We start from the raw sequence: 16,319 nt of genomic DNA on the forward strand, positions 1-16,319 counted from the left end.
AGACGCAACTACAGTAATTGTGTAAAAGGAAGAATGTACAGGACAATGTATAAACACCGTGCTTTTAAAATACATGAGCGTCTGGGAATGGAGGGCTACAGTAGCTAGCAGGAGGCGGTGGAAAATACCGTGCTTTACAAATGCGAGCGTCCGAGTCCTCTAAGGCATAAACCAACAACAATGGGGTGGGGGCCGGGCGCTGTTTGCAGTACTTTCACACATGAAATTGGGAGTCTCTCATGAGGCGTCGTGGGCTAGGGGTGAAGGCTCCCACCTCCCATGCTGAGGATCCAGGGTTCGAGACGTGATGTGCTTTCTTTTTTTTTTTTTATTGTAATAATACACTGTATTATTTTATCTACATTGTAAGACAGTCAATGGAAAGGTGCACACAAGTTACATATAAATCAGAGTACATCTGCAGGAGTGATTCTTTACGCTAAATGCAACTAAACAGCGGGAATGAAATGAGGGTATTCTGACGCTACTAACTGAGCAAAACAGTACTGTAGATCTTCAGCGTTTGTGTATTGCACATGACCTGAATTCCCTCCCTGTGCAGGCTCCCAGGGGGGAAGGGCGATGGGGGTAGGGGGAGACGATGGGAAATACTGTACTGTGCCTTTGAAATGCAATTACATGAGCGTCCGAGTCCACTACGGCATACTGTAAACCAACACCAATGGGAAGGAAATGCCAACCATTTTTTTTATGTGTTCCCGTGACATTCATTTAAAAAAAAAAAAAACATTTCTCTCTAATACATCCAATGGAAGGATGCACACAGGTTTCACATAAATCAAAGTACATCTGCAGGAGCGATTCTTTATGCTAAATGCAACTGCACAACGGCAATGAGTAGAAATGAGTGTATTCTGACGCTACTAAGTGAGCAAAACAGTACTATACAGTAGATATTCGGCGTTTGTGTATTGCACATGACCTGAATTCCCTCCCTGTCTACTGCATGATCTGTGCAGGCTCCCAGGGGGGAAGGGCAATAGGCTAGCAGGAGGCGGTGGAAAATACCGTGCTTTACAAATGCGAGCGTCCGAGTCCTCTAAGGCATAAACCAACACCAATGGGGTGGGGGCCTGGCGCTGTTTGCAGTACTTTCACACATGAAATTGGGAGTCTCTCATGAGGCGTCGTGGGCTAGGGGTGAAAGCTCCCACCTCCCACGCTGGGGGTCCAGGGTTCGAGACGTGATGTGCTTTCTTTTTTTTTTTTTATTGTAATAATACACTGTATTATTTTATCTACATTGTAAGACAGTCAATGGAAAGGTGCACACAAGTTACATATAAATCAGAGTACATCTGCAGGAGCGATTCTTTACGCTAAATGCAACTAAACAGCGGGAATGAAATGAGGGTATTCTGACGCTACTAACTGAGCAAAACATTACTGTAGATCTTCAGCGTTTGTGCATTGCACATGACCTGAATTCCCTCCCTGTGCAGGCTCCCAGGGGGGAAGGGCGATGGGGGTAGGGGGAGACGATGGGAAATACTGTACTGTGCCTTTGAAATGCAATTACATGAGCGTCCGAGTCCACTACGGCATACTGTAAACCAACACCAATGGGAAGGAAATGCCAACCATTTTTTTTATGTGTTCCCGTGACATTCATTTAAAAAAAAAAAACATTTCTCTCTAATACATCCAATGGAAGGATGCACACAGGTTTCACATAAATCAAAGTACATCTGCAGGAGCGATTCTTTACGCTAAATGCAACTGCACAATGGCAATGAGTAGAAATGAGTGTATTCTGACGCTACCAAGTGAGCAAAACAGTACTATACAGTAGATATTCGGCGTTTGTGTATTGCACATGACCTGAATTCCCTCCCTGTCTACTGCATGATCTGTGCAGGCTCCCAGGGGGGAAGGGCAATAGGCTAGCAGGAGGTGGTGGAAAATACCGTGCTTTACAAATGCGAGCGTCTCAGTCACCGCCCGCTACCCACTTTGCAAAGCTATTTCCTCGTAAGCAGACTTGCTGTGTGGATCGTAATTTGCTCTCTGTTTCTGCCTTTGAAAACTTCTGCTAGGCCCACGTGTTCCAGCTCATTGACACAGTTTCGTCATACAGTATTTGACCGGTAATTCTTTCATTTACGGTTTACAATTATTTATATACGTAAATGATGAATGTCCCTGTGCATTGCTCCCTGGCCTGTACAATTTATCCCGGTGTATTTTAAAATGTATACCATCTCTCACTCCATATCCGAGCGCTGCCACGTGCTGGGGGTTCACGGTCGGCGGCCATTTTGTCAGGTTGGTAAGCGATCCAGCTCGGTATAACGTAATGTGCATAGACCTCGCCGGTGTAATTGAGCTAGGGGATTGTGACGCTCCTTCAGCATTGCCCCCTGGACTGTAAAATGTATACCATACTGTATCTCACTCCATATCCGAGCGCTGCCACGTGCTGGGAGTTCACGGTTGGCGGCCATTTTGTCAGGTTGCTAAGCGATCCAGCTCGGTATAACGTAATGTGCATAGACCTCGCCGGTGTAATTGAGCTAGGGGATTGTGACGCTCCTTCAGCATTGCCCCCTGGACTGTAAAATGTATACCATACTGTATCTCACTCCATATCCGAGCGCTGCCACGTGCTGGGAGTTCACGGTCGGCGGCCATTTTGTCAGGTTGCTAAGCGATCGAGCTCGGTATAACGTAATGTGCATAGACCTCGCTTATCCCGGTGTAATTAAGCTAGGGGATTGTGACGCTCCTTCAGCATTGCCCCCTGGCCTGTAAAATGTATACCATACTGTATCTCACTCCATATCCGAGCGCTGCCACGTGCTGGGGGTTCACGGTCGGCGGCCATTTTGTCAGTTTGCTCAGCGATCGAGCTCGGTATAACGTAATGTGCATAGACCTCGCTTATCCCGGTGTAATTAAGCTAGGGGATTGTGACGCTCCTTCAGCATTGCCCCCTGGCCTGTAAAATGTATACCATACTGTATCTCACTCCATATCCGAGCGCTGCCACGTGCTGGGGGTTCACGGTCGGAGGCCATTTTGTCAGGTTGCTAAGCGATCCAGCTCGGTATAACGTAATGTGCATAGACCTCGCCGGTGTAATTGAGCTAGGGGATTGTGACGCTCCTTCAGCATTGCCCCCTGGCCTGTAAAATGTATACCATACTGTATCTCACTCCATATCCGAGCGCTGCCACGTGCTGGGGGTTCAGGGTCGGTGGCCATTTTTTGTGTGCATAGAACTCGCTTATCCACATAGGCCCCTGTGTTTTTAACTACTATATTGAGATGCACATTTCTAGGCCTACAGTATTTAATATACAGTAAGCAGCATTTGACTCTCACTCTACGATACTCTCTTTACAGCCTACTTAAAAAATAGAAAAATAAAAAGATTAGTTTCATCACAGATTGTCATTTAAAACATAAGAGTATTCAACACATTGTACTGTTGATACAAAAATATGATATATCAGTGGCTCTGTGGCGCAATGGATAGCGCGTTGGACTTCTAGTAGGTTGTAGTTATTCAAAGGTTGTGGGTTCGAGTCCCACCACAGTCGTTCTTTAGTTTCAAATGCAAAGATTTAAAGTTTACTTACAATAATACATAACGTAGACATTGTATACAGGAGACTTATGTACTATATATATATATATATATATACAAAGTAATGATAGGCTGGTGACATAAAAATATTTTCAATGTTAGATCACCAATTACAAATCAATTTTCGATACTTTAAATCAATAACTGCTGATCAAAAATGCTTATTGTTATATTTAACCAGCAACCAAATTCAATGTTGAGTCTGCTCAGCTAGCTATGCAGACCTTGAAGGGTATCTACACTCAAAAAACATTAAATCCTTTTTACCTGTAATCCTTACATGGTTATCACATATTAGCTAAATAATTGCTTAAACCTGATATAGGACTTGCACTCGAAATCAGCAGCCGGAAAACTCAGACAGGGATGTTGCATTCAAGAGGAATGTTGGAAAAATCTGACACAGGTTAGCAACATTATCATTATAGTATGAAATAAGATGAATATCTACACTGTTAAGCACTCTAAACATTAAATACATTTCAGAAAATATTTTGGTCTTTAGTTTGTATTGCAATAAACAGTTACTATTTCACACAGGGTGCAATTGTCCCCACATTTTTTTGCACCTCACACAATGAGGATGCTATTTCTGAAATCAGTATAAAATTTTGGCTCTTACTCTACAATACTCTGTATATACATCCTACTAACAAAAGAAAGACATAATAGATTTGTTTCATCACAGATTGTAGCTTTTAAAACATGAAAGTATTCTACAAGTTGTACTGTCGATACAAACACTTGCTGCTTCAGTGGCTCTGTGGCGCAATGGATAGCGCATTGGACTTCTAGTAGGTTGTAGTTATTCAAAGGTTGTGTGTTTGAGTGCCACCAGAGTCATTCTTTAGCTTCAAATGCAAACATTTAAAATGTACTTAAAATGATACATAACATAGACATTGTATATGGGAGACCTATATACTATATATACAAAGTAATTATAGGCTGTTGACATAAAAATCATTTAAATGTAAGACCAGTTACAAATCAATTTTAGATACTTTAAATCAATAACTGGTAATAAAAATGTGGATGGTTATTTTTAACCAGCAATGAAAATATTATGTTGAGTCTGCTCACGTAGGAATACAAAGCTTAAAGTGTATCTACAGTACACTCAAAAATCATAAAAAATCCTTAGATGGGTATTACAAATAACCTACACAATTGCTAAAACCTGATATAGGACTTGCACTTGAAAACAGCAAGAGGAAGACTCAGACATAGCTGTTGCATTTGGGAGAAATGTTATAAATATCTGACACTCGATAGCCATGTAAATATTATAAAATAAATTAATATAAATATCTATACTGGTAAAAATACAAAACCTATATAAATGTTACCAAAATGATTCTGTCTTCAGTTTCTTTGCAACAAACACTCAATCAGACATGGTGCAATTGTCCCCATATTGATTTGCACATCACACAAAGTGGGAGCTATTTCTGAAATCATTACAAAAATTTGTCTCTCACTCTACGATACTCTCTTTACAGCATACTTAAAAAATAGAAAAATAAAAAGATTAGTTTCATCACAGATTGTGTCATTTAAAACATAAGAGTATTCAACACATTGTACTGTTGATACAAAATTATGATACATCAGTGGCTCTGTGGCGCAATGGATAGCGCATTGGACTTGTAGTAGGTTGTAGTTATTCAAAGGTTGTGGGTTCGAGTCCCACCAGAGTCGTTCTTTAGTTTCAAATGCAAAGATTTAAAGTTTACTTACAATAGTACATAACACATAACGTAGACATTGTATACAGGAGACTTATTTACTATATATATATATATATACAAAGTAATGATAGGCTGGTGACATAAAAATCTTTTCAATGTAAGATCACCAATTACAAATCAATTTTCGATACTTTAAATCAATAACTGCTGATCAAAAATGCTTATTGTTATATTTAACCAGCAACCAAATTCAATGTTGAGTCTGCTCAGCTAGCTATGCAGACCTTGAAGGGTATCTACACTCAAAAAACATTAAATCCTTTTTACCTGTAATCCTTACATGGTTATCACATATTAGCTAAATAATTGCTTAAACCTTATATAGGACTTGCACTCGAAATCAGCAGCCGGAAAACTCAGACAGGGATGTTGCATTCAAGAGGAATGTTGGAAATATCTGACACATGTTAGCAACATTATCATGATAGTATGAAATAAGATGAATATCTACACTGTTAAGCACTCTAAACATTAAATACATTTTAGAAAATATTTTGGTCTTTAGTTTGTATTGCAATAAACAGTTACTATTTCACACAGGGTGCAATTGTCCCCACATTTTTTTGCACCTCACACAATGAGGATGCTATTTCTGAAATCAGTATAAAATTTTGGCTCTTACTCTACAATACTCTGTATATACATCCTACTAAAAAAAGAAAGACATAATAGATTTGTTTCATCACAGATTGTAGCTTTTAAAACATGAAAGTATTCTACAAGTTGTACTGTCGATACAAACACTTGCTGCTTCAGTGGCTCTGTGGCGCAATGGATAGCCCATTGGACTTCTAGTAGGTTGTAGTTATTCAAAGGTTGTGGGTTTGAGTGCCACCAGAGTCATTCTTTAGCTTCAAATGCAAACATTTAAAATTTACTTAAAATGATACATAACATAGACATTGTATATGGGAGACCTATATACTATATATACAAAGTAATTATAGGCTGTTGACATAAAAATCATTTAAATGTAAGACCAGTTACAAATCAATTTTAGATACTTTAAATCAATAACTGATAATAAAAATGTGGATGGTTATTTTTAACCAGCAATGAAAATATTATGTTGAGTCTGCTCACGTAGGAATACAAAGCTTAAAGTGTATCTGCAGTACAACCAAAAATCATAAAAAATCCTTAGATGGGTATTACAAATAACCTACACAATTGCTAAAACCTGATATAGGACTTGCACTTGAAAACAGCAGGAGGAAGACTCAGACATAGCTGTTGCATTTGGGAGCAATGTTATAAATATCTGACACTCGATAGCCATGTAATTATTATAATATAAATATCTATACTGGTAAAAATACAAAACCTTTATAAATGTTACCAAAATGTTTCTGTCTTCAGTTTCTTTGCAACAAACACTCAATCAGACATGGTGCAATTGTCCCCATATTGATTTGCACCTCACACAAAGTGGGAGCTATTTCTGAAACCATTACAAAAATTTGACTCTCACTCTACGATACTCTCTTTACAGCCTACTTAAAAAATAGAAAAATAAAAAGATTAGTTTCATAACAGATTGTCATTTAAAACATAAGAGTATTCAACACATTGTACTGTTGATACAAAATTATGATACATCAGTGGCTCTGTGGCGCAATGGATAGCGCGTTGGACTTCTAGTAGGTTGTAGTTATTCAAAGGTTGTGGGTTCGAGTCCCACCAGAGTCGTTCTTTAGTTTCAAATGCAAAGATTTAAAGTTTACTTACAATAATGCATAACGTAGACATTGTATACAGGAGACTTATTTACTATATATATATATATATATATATATATACAAAGTAATGATAGGCTGGTGACATAAAAATCTTTTCAATGTAAGATCACCAATTACAATTCAATTTTCGATACTTTAAATCAATAACTGCTGATCAAAAATGCTTATTGTTATATTTAACCAGCAACCAAATTCAATGTTGAGTCTGCTCAGCTAGCTATGCAGACCTTGAAGGGTATCTACACTCAAAAAACATTAAATCCTTTTTACCTGTAATCCTTACATGGTTATCACATATTAGCTAAATAATTGCTTAAACCTGATATAGGACTTGCACTCGAAATCAGCAGCCGGAAAACTCAGACAGGGATGTTGCATTCAAGAGGAATGTTGGAAAAATCTGACACAGGTTAGCAACATTATCATTATAGTATGAACTAAGATGAATATCTACACTGTTAAGCACTCTAAACATTAAATACATTTCAGAAAATATTTTTGTCTTTAGTTTGTATTGCAATAAACAGTTACTATTTCACACAGGGTGCAATTGTCCCCACATTTTTTTGCACCTCACACAATGAGGCTGCTATTTCTGAAATCAGTATAAAATTTTGGCTCTTACTCTACAATACTCTGTATATACATCCTACTAAAAAAAGAAAGACATAATAGATTTGTTTCATCACAGATTGTAGCTTTTAAAACATGAAAGTATTCTACAAGTTGTACTGTCGATACAAACACTTGCTGCTTCAGTGGCTCTGTGGCGCAATGGATAGCGTATTGGACTTCTAGTAGGTTGTAGTTATTCAAAGGTTGTGGGTTCGAGTCCCACCAGAGTCATTCATTAGCTTCAAATGCAAACATTTAAAATTTACTTAAAATGATACATAACATAGACATTGTATATGGGAGATCTATATACTATATATACAAAGTAATTATAGGCTGTTGACATAAAAATCATTTAAATGTAAGACCAGTTACAAATCAATTTTAGATACTTTAAATCAATAACTGGTAATAAAAATGTGGATGGTTATTTTTAACCAACAATGAAAATATTATGTTGAGTCTGCTCACGTAGGAATACAAAGCTTAAAGTGTATCTACAGTACACTCAAAAATCATAAAAAATCTTTAGATGGGTATTACAAATAACCTACACAATTGCTAAAACCTGATATAGGACTTGCACTTGAAAACAGCAAGAGGAAGACTCAGACATAGCTGTTGCATTTGGGAGAAATGTTATAAATATCTGACACTCGATAGCCATGTAATTATTATAATATAAATTAATATAAATATCTATACTGGTAAAAATACAAAACCTATATACAGATGTAGCCACCTTTATCTTGACTGTTTCTCTGCCGAGACGAGCGTTTAGTCACGCTAAGGCGATAGCTGAGTTTAATCACCGGTAGGTGCGTTGAGGCGATCTAGATACTCATCATGCATTACACATCTCCACCACTGTGTGGCTAATGCTCCACTAATCCAGTACTTTCGATCGTACAGTATAGCGGCGGATTGATCTACAGCTCTGGCAATACTGTAGGCGTAACGGGAGGCGGTGGAAAAAGTATGGAGTACTGTATGTGTATGGAGACGCAACTACAGTAATTGTGTAAAAGGAAGAATGTACAGGACAATGTATAAACACCGTGCTTTTAAAATACATGAGCATCTGGGAATGGAGGGCTACAGTAGCTAGCAGGAGGCGGTGGAAAATACCGTGCTTTACAAATGCGAGCGTCCGAGTCCTCTAAGGCATAAACCAACAACAATGGGGTGGGGGCCGGGCGCTGTTTGCAGTACTTTCACACATGAAATTGGGAGTCTCTCATGAGGCGTCGTGGGCTAGGGGTGAAGGCTCCCACCTCCCATGCTGAGGATCCAGGGTTCGAGACGTGATGTGCTTTCTTTTTTTTTTTTTATTGTAATAATACACTGTATTATTTTATCTACATTGTAAGACAGTCAATGGAAAGGTGCACACAAGTTACATATAAATCAGAGTACATCTGCAGGAGCGATTCTTTACGCTAAATGCAACTAAACAGCGGGAATGAAATGAGGGTATTCTGACGCTACTAACTGAGCAAAACAGTACTGTAGATCTTCAGCGTTTGTGTATTGCACATGACCTGAATTCCCTCCCTGTGCAGGCTCCCAGGGGGCAAGGGCGATGGGGGTAGGGGGAGACGATGGGAAATACTGTACTGTGCCTTTGAAATGCAATTACATGAGCGTCCGAGTCCACTACGGCATACTGTAAACCAACACCAATGGGAAGGAAATGCCAACCATTTTTTTTATGTGTTCCCGTGACATTCATTTAAAAAAAAAAAAAACATTTCTCTCTAATACATCCAATGGAGGAATGCACACAGGTTTCACATAAATCAAAGTACATCTGCAGGAGCGATTCTTTACGCTAAATGCAACTGCACAACGGCAATGAGTAGAAATGAGTGTATTCTGACGCTACTAAGTGAGCAAAACAGTACTATACAGTAGATATTCGGCGTTTGTGTATTGCACATGACCTGAATTCCCTCCCTGTCTACTGCATGATCTGTGCAGGCTCCCAGGGGGGAAGGGCAATAGGCTAGCAGGAGGCGGTGGAAAATACCGTGCTTTACAAATGCGAGCGTCCGAGTCCTCTAAGGCATAAACCAACACCAATGGGGTGGGGGCCTGGCGCTGTTTGCAGTACTTTCACACATGAATTGGGAGTCTCTCATGAGGCGTCGTGGGCTAGGGGTGAAAGCTCCCACCTCCCACGCTGGGGGTCCAGGGTTCGAGACGTGATGTGCTTTCTTTTTTTTTTTTTATTGTAATAATACACTGTATTATTTTATCTACATTGTAAGACAGTCAATGGAAAGGTGCGCACAAGTTACATATAAATCAGAGTACATCTGCAGGAGCGATTCTTTACGCTAAATGCAACTAAACAGCGGGAATGAAATGAGGGTATTCTGACGCTACTAACTGAGCAAAACAGTACTGTAGATCTTCAGCGTTTGTGTATTGCACATGACCTGAATTCCCTCCCTGTGCAGGCTCCCAGGGGGGAAGGGCGATGGGGGTAGGGGGAGACGATGGGAAATACTGTACTGTGCCTTTGAAATGCAATTACATGAGCGTCCGAGTCCACTACGGCATACTGTAAACCAACACCAATGGGAAGGAAATGCCAACCATTTTTTTTATGTGTTCCCGTGACATTCATTTAAAAAAAAAACATTTCTCTCTAATACATCCAATGGAAGGATGCACACAGGTTTCACATAAATCAAAGTACATCTGCAGGAGCGATTCTTTACGCTAAATGCAACTGCACAACGGCAATGAGCAGAAATGAGTGTATTCTGACGCTACTAAGTGAGCAAAACAGTACTATACAGTAGATATTCGGCGTTTGTGTATTGCACATGACCTGAATTCCCTCCCTGTCTACTGCATGATCTGTGCAGGCTCCCAGGGGGGAAGGGCAATAGGCTAGCAGGAGGTGGTGGAAAATACCGTGCTTTACAAATGCGAGCGTCTCAGTCACCGCCCGCTACCCACTTTGCAAAGCTATTTCCTCGTAAGCAGACTTGCTGTGTGGATCGTAATTTGCTCTCTGTTTCTGCCTTTGAAAACTTCTGCTAGGCCCACGTGTTCCAGCTCATTGACACAGTTTCGTCATACAGTATTTGACCGGTAATTCTTTCATTTACGGTTTACAATTATTTATATACGTAAATGATGAATGTCCCTGTGCATTGCTCCCTGGCCTGTACAATTTATCCCGGTGTATTTTAAAATGTATACCATCTCTCACTCCATATCCGAGCGCTGCCACGTGCTGGGGGTTCACGGTCGGCGGCCATTTTGTCAGGTTGGTAAGCGATCCAGCTCGGTATAACGTAATGTGCATAGACCTCGCCGGTGTAATTGAGCTAGGGGATTGTGACGCTCCTTCAGCATTGCCCCCTGGACTGTAAAATGTATACCATACTGTATCTCACTCCATATCCGAGCGCTGCCACGTGCTGGGAGTTCACGGTCGGCGGCCATTTTGTCAGGTTGCTAAGCGATCCAGCTCGGTATAACGTAATGTGCATAGACCTCGCCGGTGTAATTGAGCTAGGGGATTGTGACGCTCCTTCAGCATTGCCCCCTGGACTGTAAAATGTATACCATACTGTATCTCACTCCATATCCGAGCGCTGCCACGTGCTGGGAGTTCACGGTCGGCGGCCATTTTGTCAGGTTGCTAAGCGATCGAGCTCGGTATAACGTAATGTGCATAGACCTCGCTTATCCCGGTGTAATTAAGCTAGGGGATTGTGACGCTCCTTCAGCATTGCCCCCTGGCCTGTAAAATGTATACCATACTGTATCTCACTCCATATCCGAGCGCTGCCACGTGCTGGGGGTTCACGGTCGGCGGCCATTTTGTCAGTTTGCTCAGCGATCGAGCTCGGTATAACGTAATGTGCATAGACCTCGCTTATCCCGGTGTAATTAAGCTAGGGGATTGTGACGCTCCTTCAGCATTGCCCCCTGGCCTGTAAAATGTATACCATACTGTATCTCACTCCATATCCGAGCGCTGCCACGTGCTGGGGGTTCACGGTCGGAGGCCATTTTGTCAGGTTGCTAAGCGATCCAGCTCTGTATAACGTAATGTGCATAGACCTCGCCGGTGTAATTGAGCTAGGGGATTGTGACGCTCCTTCAGCATTGCCCCCTGGCCTGTAAAATGTATACCATACTGTATCTCACTCCATATCCGAGCGCTGCCACGTGCTGGGGGTTCAGGGTCGGTGGCCATTTTTTGTGTGCATAGAACTCGCTTATCCACATAGGCCCCTGTGTTTTTAACTACTATATTGAGATGCACATTTCTAGGCCTACAGTATTTAATATACAGTAAGCAGCATTTGACTCTCACTCTACGATACTCTCTTTACAGCCTACTTAAAAAATAGAAAAATAAAAAGATTAGTTTCATCACAGATTGTCATTTAAAACATAAGAGTATTCAACACATTGTACTGTTGATACAAAAATATGATACATCAGTGGCTCTGTGGCGCAATGGATAGCGCGTTGGACTTCTAATAGGTTGTAGTTATTCAAAGGTTGTGGGTTCGAGTCCCACCACAGTCGTTCTTTAGTTTCAAATGCAAAGATTTAAAGTTTACTTACAATAATACATAACGTAGACATTGTATACAGGAGACTTATGTACTATATATATATATATATATATATACAAAGTAATGATAGGCTGGTGACATAAAAATATTTTCAATGTTAGATCACCAATTACAAATCAATTTTCGATACTTTAAATCAATAACTGCTGATCAAAAATGCTTATTGTTATATTTAACCAGCAACCAAATTCAATGTTGAGTCTGCTCAGCTAGCTATGCAGACCTTGAAGGGTATCTACACTCAAAAAACATTAAATCCTTTTTACCTGTAATCCTTACATGGTTATCACATATTAGCTAAATAATTGCTTAAACCTGATATAGGACTTGCACTCGAAATCAGCAGCCGGAAAACTCAGACAGGGATGTTGCATTCAAGAGGAATGTTGGAAAAATCTGACACAGGTTAGCAACATTATCATTATAGTATGAAATAAGATGAATATCTACACTGTTAAGCACTCTAAACATTAAATACATTTCAGAAAATATTTTGGTCTTTAGTTTGTATTGCAATAAACAGTTACTATTTCACACAGGGTGCAATTGTCCCCACATTTTTTTGCACCTCACACAATGAGGATGCTATTTCTGAAATCAGTATAAAATTTTGGCTCTTACTCTACAATACTCTGTATATACATCCTACTAAAAAAAGAAAGACATAATAGATTTGTTTCATCACAGATTGTAGCTTTTAAAACATGAAAGTATTCTACAAGTTGTACTGTCGATACAAACACTTGCTGCTTCAGTGGCTCTGTGGCGCAATGGATAGCGCATTGGACTTCTAGTAGGTTGTAGTTATTCAAAGGTTGTGGGTTTGAGTGCCACCAGAGTCATTCTTTAGCTTCAAATGCAAACATTTAAAATGTACTTAAAATGATACATAACATAGACATTGTATATGGGAGACCTATATACTATATATACAAAGTAATTATAGGCTGTTGACATAAAAATCATTTAAATGTAAGACCAGTTACAAATCAATTTTAGATACTTTAAATCAATAACTGGTAATAAAAATGTGGATGGTTATTTTTAACCAGCAATGAAAATATTATGTTGAGTCTGCTCACGTAGGAATACAAAGCTTAAAGTGTATCTACAGTACACTCAAAAATCATAAAAAATCCTTAGATGGGTATTACAAATAACCTACACAATTGCTAAAACCTGATATAGGACTTGCACTTGAAAACAGCAAGAGGAAGACTCAGACATAGCTGTTGCATTTGGGAGAAATGTTATAAATATCTGACACTCGATAGCCATGTAAATATTATAAAATAAATTAATATAAATATCTATACTGGTAAAAATACAAAACCTTTATAAATGTTACCAAAATGTTTCTGTCTTCAGTTTCTTTGCAACAAACACTCAATCAGACATGGTGCAATTGTCAAGAAAAGAAAGAGATCACAAAACGGAGACCGTTTATGATAACCCGGCGCTGTAATAGTATAAATAGTTATATATTTGAGATGTTTCAGCAGCTAAGCATAAACAACTTGCCAGGTTGCAACGTTAAAATCTAGAGAGAAAAAAAGGAGGGGAGTATGCTTTGCGCTTGAAACAATATATCAAAAATTAGATGTGCAGTCGGACAAAGAAGATAGACTCAGTACAACTTCAAAATGATAATAAAAAAACACTTTTATGGTATCAATTAAAGCAGAGTATGCCACATATAGAATGAATTAAAATAATGACAGTTTTACAATTTGTTAGATAAACTAAACTGAAAATAAAAATAAACATAAGAATAAAAATAAAACAGTTAAATGATTATATTCAAATGGTGATAATAAAAAAATCACAACACTGGCGTCCCAGTGTATTATTTTGGGTTTGTAATTCCCGCAGGGATAATTAACAGTCTCACAGTCTCAGATATTAATATATTAATATAGTTCTTTGAAGGAAAGGTGCAATCTGTAATTAATGCTCCCGTGCTGGTTACTGTGTTAGTGTAGAAACAGGGTCCTCATTATGGCCGTTACATAGACGACTTGTTCATTATTTGGAAAGGGGGTCACCAACAAGCACTTAATTTTGTTAATTTTTTGAATGACAACTCTTATAATTTAAAATTCACTTATAATTTTGATTTCTTCACTACTCACTTTCTTGATATCACGTTCTCAATTGACAATGACAAAATTATATCTACCAACTATATTAAACCGGTAGGTACAGGTAATTACCTACACTATTCAAGTAGCCACTACAAACCATGGTTAAAAAATATTCCAAAAAATCAGATTACTAGACTCAGACGTAATTGTTCTGAGGACTTAGCATTTCTCTCTCAAGTCAAAGTTCTTCTGAAACAGTTTGGAGAAAGAGGCTATCCTCCTCATCTCCTAGAGGATTCACAGGTCTTTGCAAATTCACTTCTGAAGGTCAATATTGATCTATCAGATAGGTCAAAAAACTCCAATAAAGAAAAAATAATGAAATCTCAAAATAAATTGAATAATTTTTCGATAGGAGATTCTGTTAAATTTATTTCTAAATTTAATAATAAATCTAATATTATAAAAAAGATAATACAAAATAATTTTGAGATAGTTAAACAAGATCCAATCCTAAATAAAAGCCTATCGGATAAACCACTAATTATTTTCAAAAGAAACACCAATTTAAAAGAAATGCTGGCCCCTAGTTTTCTTAGACCAATAGATATAGATACAGATTCTAATTGGTTACCAAAGAAACCGCTAGGTAACTTCCGATGTAATAAAAAAGTGTGTCTAACATGTAAATATATGAGGAATAAAGAATCTTGTGTAACCTCTCAATCTAATGGTACGACTTTTCAGATTAAACAATTTATTAATTGTGACTCAGAATATTGCGTATATTTATTACAATGCGCATGTTCTCTTCAGTATGTGGGAAGAACTACCAGATCAATTAAATCAAGATTTAGAGAACATAGGCTTAACATTATTAAAAAACTTCAAACTCACAGCGTGTCCCGCCACTTCTCAAGAGAACACAATGGTGATCCATCATCCCTCTCTATTATAGGGCTTGAACAGTTTACAAGCACAAAAAGAGGAGGTGATAGGTTCCGAAAACTCTGTTTGGGGGAAACATCATGGATTTTTAAATTGGATTCCCTTTATCCAAATGGTCTTAATGAAGCTTTAGATTATTCATGTCTAGATTAAATTTATAGGTAACCCTTCATCTGTAATAGTCCAAAAATTCTTATCTTTGCTCATATATATAAAAATAGGTCAGACTTTCTATAGCTATATGCGGAATTTATTAGATTAGTCTGTCCCGTTTAATATATATTTTTTTAGCATAGATATTTTCCTGAGCAGCAAAGAATATTTTTCACTTTTGATTTCAAAGCTTAAAAAGTATTTTTTCATCCTTCATCATCTCATTTTTTCATTTTTCATTTTTTATTTTTTATTTTACTTTATTATCATATTTCATTACTATTATTGGCTGTAATTTTTTCTTTATATCCGTTTTCTGTGAACAATTTAAAAGATCCCTCAAAGACAACAAATTATCCAAGCATAAATGTTCTTTTTGCATAAAAAATCCTCATTGGTTTTTATCATCTCTTTAGTACTTTTTATCTATTAGTTTTTCATTATTCTTTAATCTTTTTTGTCTGGTCTTTTAAAATAAAATACTGGCTATTGTAGCTCTATTTACAATTTATTCATTAAGTACTATATCAATATAAAACAAACATCTACACATGATCCGTGGGTTTACTATTAGAAGCTACAAAGCATGCAGATACTATGTGATACAAAAACCCAGATGGACTTTGACAATTGAAGTCCAAATTGATCCTAATTAAATCATTAAGTCTACATTTTAGTAAACTATACATTTATATATTTATTTTTTATTTATTAGTTTTTCATTATTCTTTCATCTTTTTTGTCTGGTCTTTTAAAATAAAATACTGGCTATTGTAGCTCTATTCACAATTTATTCATTAAGTACTATA

The 16,319-nt window shown here is 37.9% G+C and overlaps 6 non-coding genes across 6 annotated transcripts; all 6 read left to right on the plus strand.

The window, feature by feature from the left end:
- Window positions 1-3,477: 3,477 nt before the first annotated feature.
- Window positions 3,478-3,563, plus strand: TRNAR-UCU (transfer RNA arginine (anticodon UCU)). Its single transcript is given in 2 exon segments — window positions 3,478-3,514; window positions 3,528-3,563. It is a non-coding gene; the product is annotated as a tRNA-Arg (tRNA).
- A 1,662-nt stretch (window positions 3,564-5,225) lies between these two features.
- On the plus strand, window positions 5,226-5,311 carry TRNAT-UGU (transfer RNA threonine (anticodon UGU)). Its single transcript is given in 2 exon segments — window positions 5,226-5,262; window positions 5,276-5,311. It is a non-coding gene; the product is annotated as a tRNA-Thr (tRNA).
- A 1,653-nt stretch (window positions 5,312-6,964) lies between these two features.
- On the plus strand, window positions 6,965-7,050 carry TRNAR-UCU (transfer RNA arginine (anticodon UCU)). The gene is given in 2 exon segments: window positions 6,965-7,001; window positions 7,015-7,050. It is a non-coding gene; the product is annotated as a tRNA-Arg (tRNA).
- An 810-nt stretch (window positions 7,051-7,860) lies between these two features.
- TRNAR-UCU (transfer RNA arginine (anticodon UCU)) lies at window positions 7,861-7,946 on the plus strand. The gene is given in 2 exon segments: window positions 7,861-7,897; window positions 7,911-7,946. It is a non-coding gene; the product is annotated as a tRNA-Arg (tRNA).
- A 4,243-nt stretch (window positions 7,947-12,189) lies between these two features.
- Window positions 12,190-12,275, plus strand: TRNAR-UCU (transfer RNA arginine (anticodon UCU)). Its single transcript is given in 2 exon segments — window positions 12,190-12,226; window positions 12,240-12,275. It is a non-coding gene; the product is annotated as a tRNA-Arg (tRNA).
- Window positions 12,276-13,081: 806 nt separating this feature from the next.
- Window positions 13,082-13,167, plus strand: TRNAR-UCU (transfer RNA arginine (anticodon UCU)). The gene is given in 2 exon segments: window positions 13,082-13,118; window positions 13,132-13,167. It is a non-coding gene; the product is annotated as a tRNA-Arg (tRNA).
- The last annotated feature ends 3,152 nt before the right edge of the window (window positions 13,168-16,319 follow it).

This window comes from Pseudophryne corroboree, chromosome 4 (assembly GCF_028390025.1).
Source record: "Pseudophryne corroboree isolate aPseCor3 chromosome 4, aPseCor3.hap2, whole genome shotgun sequence".
Lineage (NCBI taxonomy): Eukaryota > Metazoa > Chordata > Amphibia > Anura > Myobatrachidae > Pseudophryne > Pseudophryne corroboree.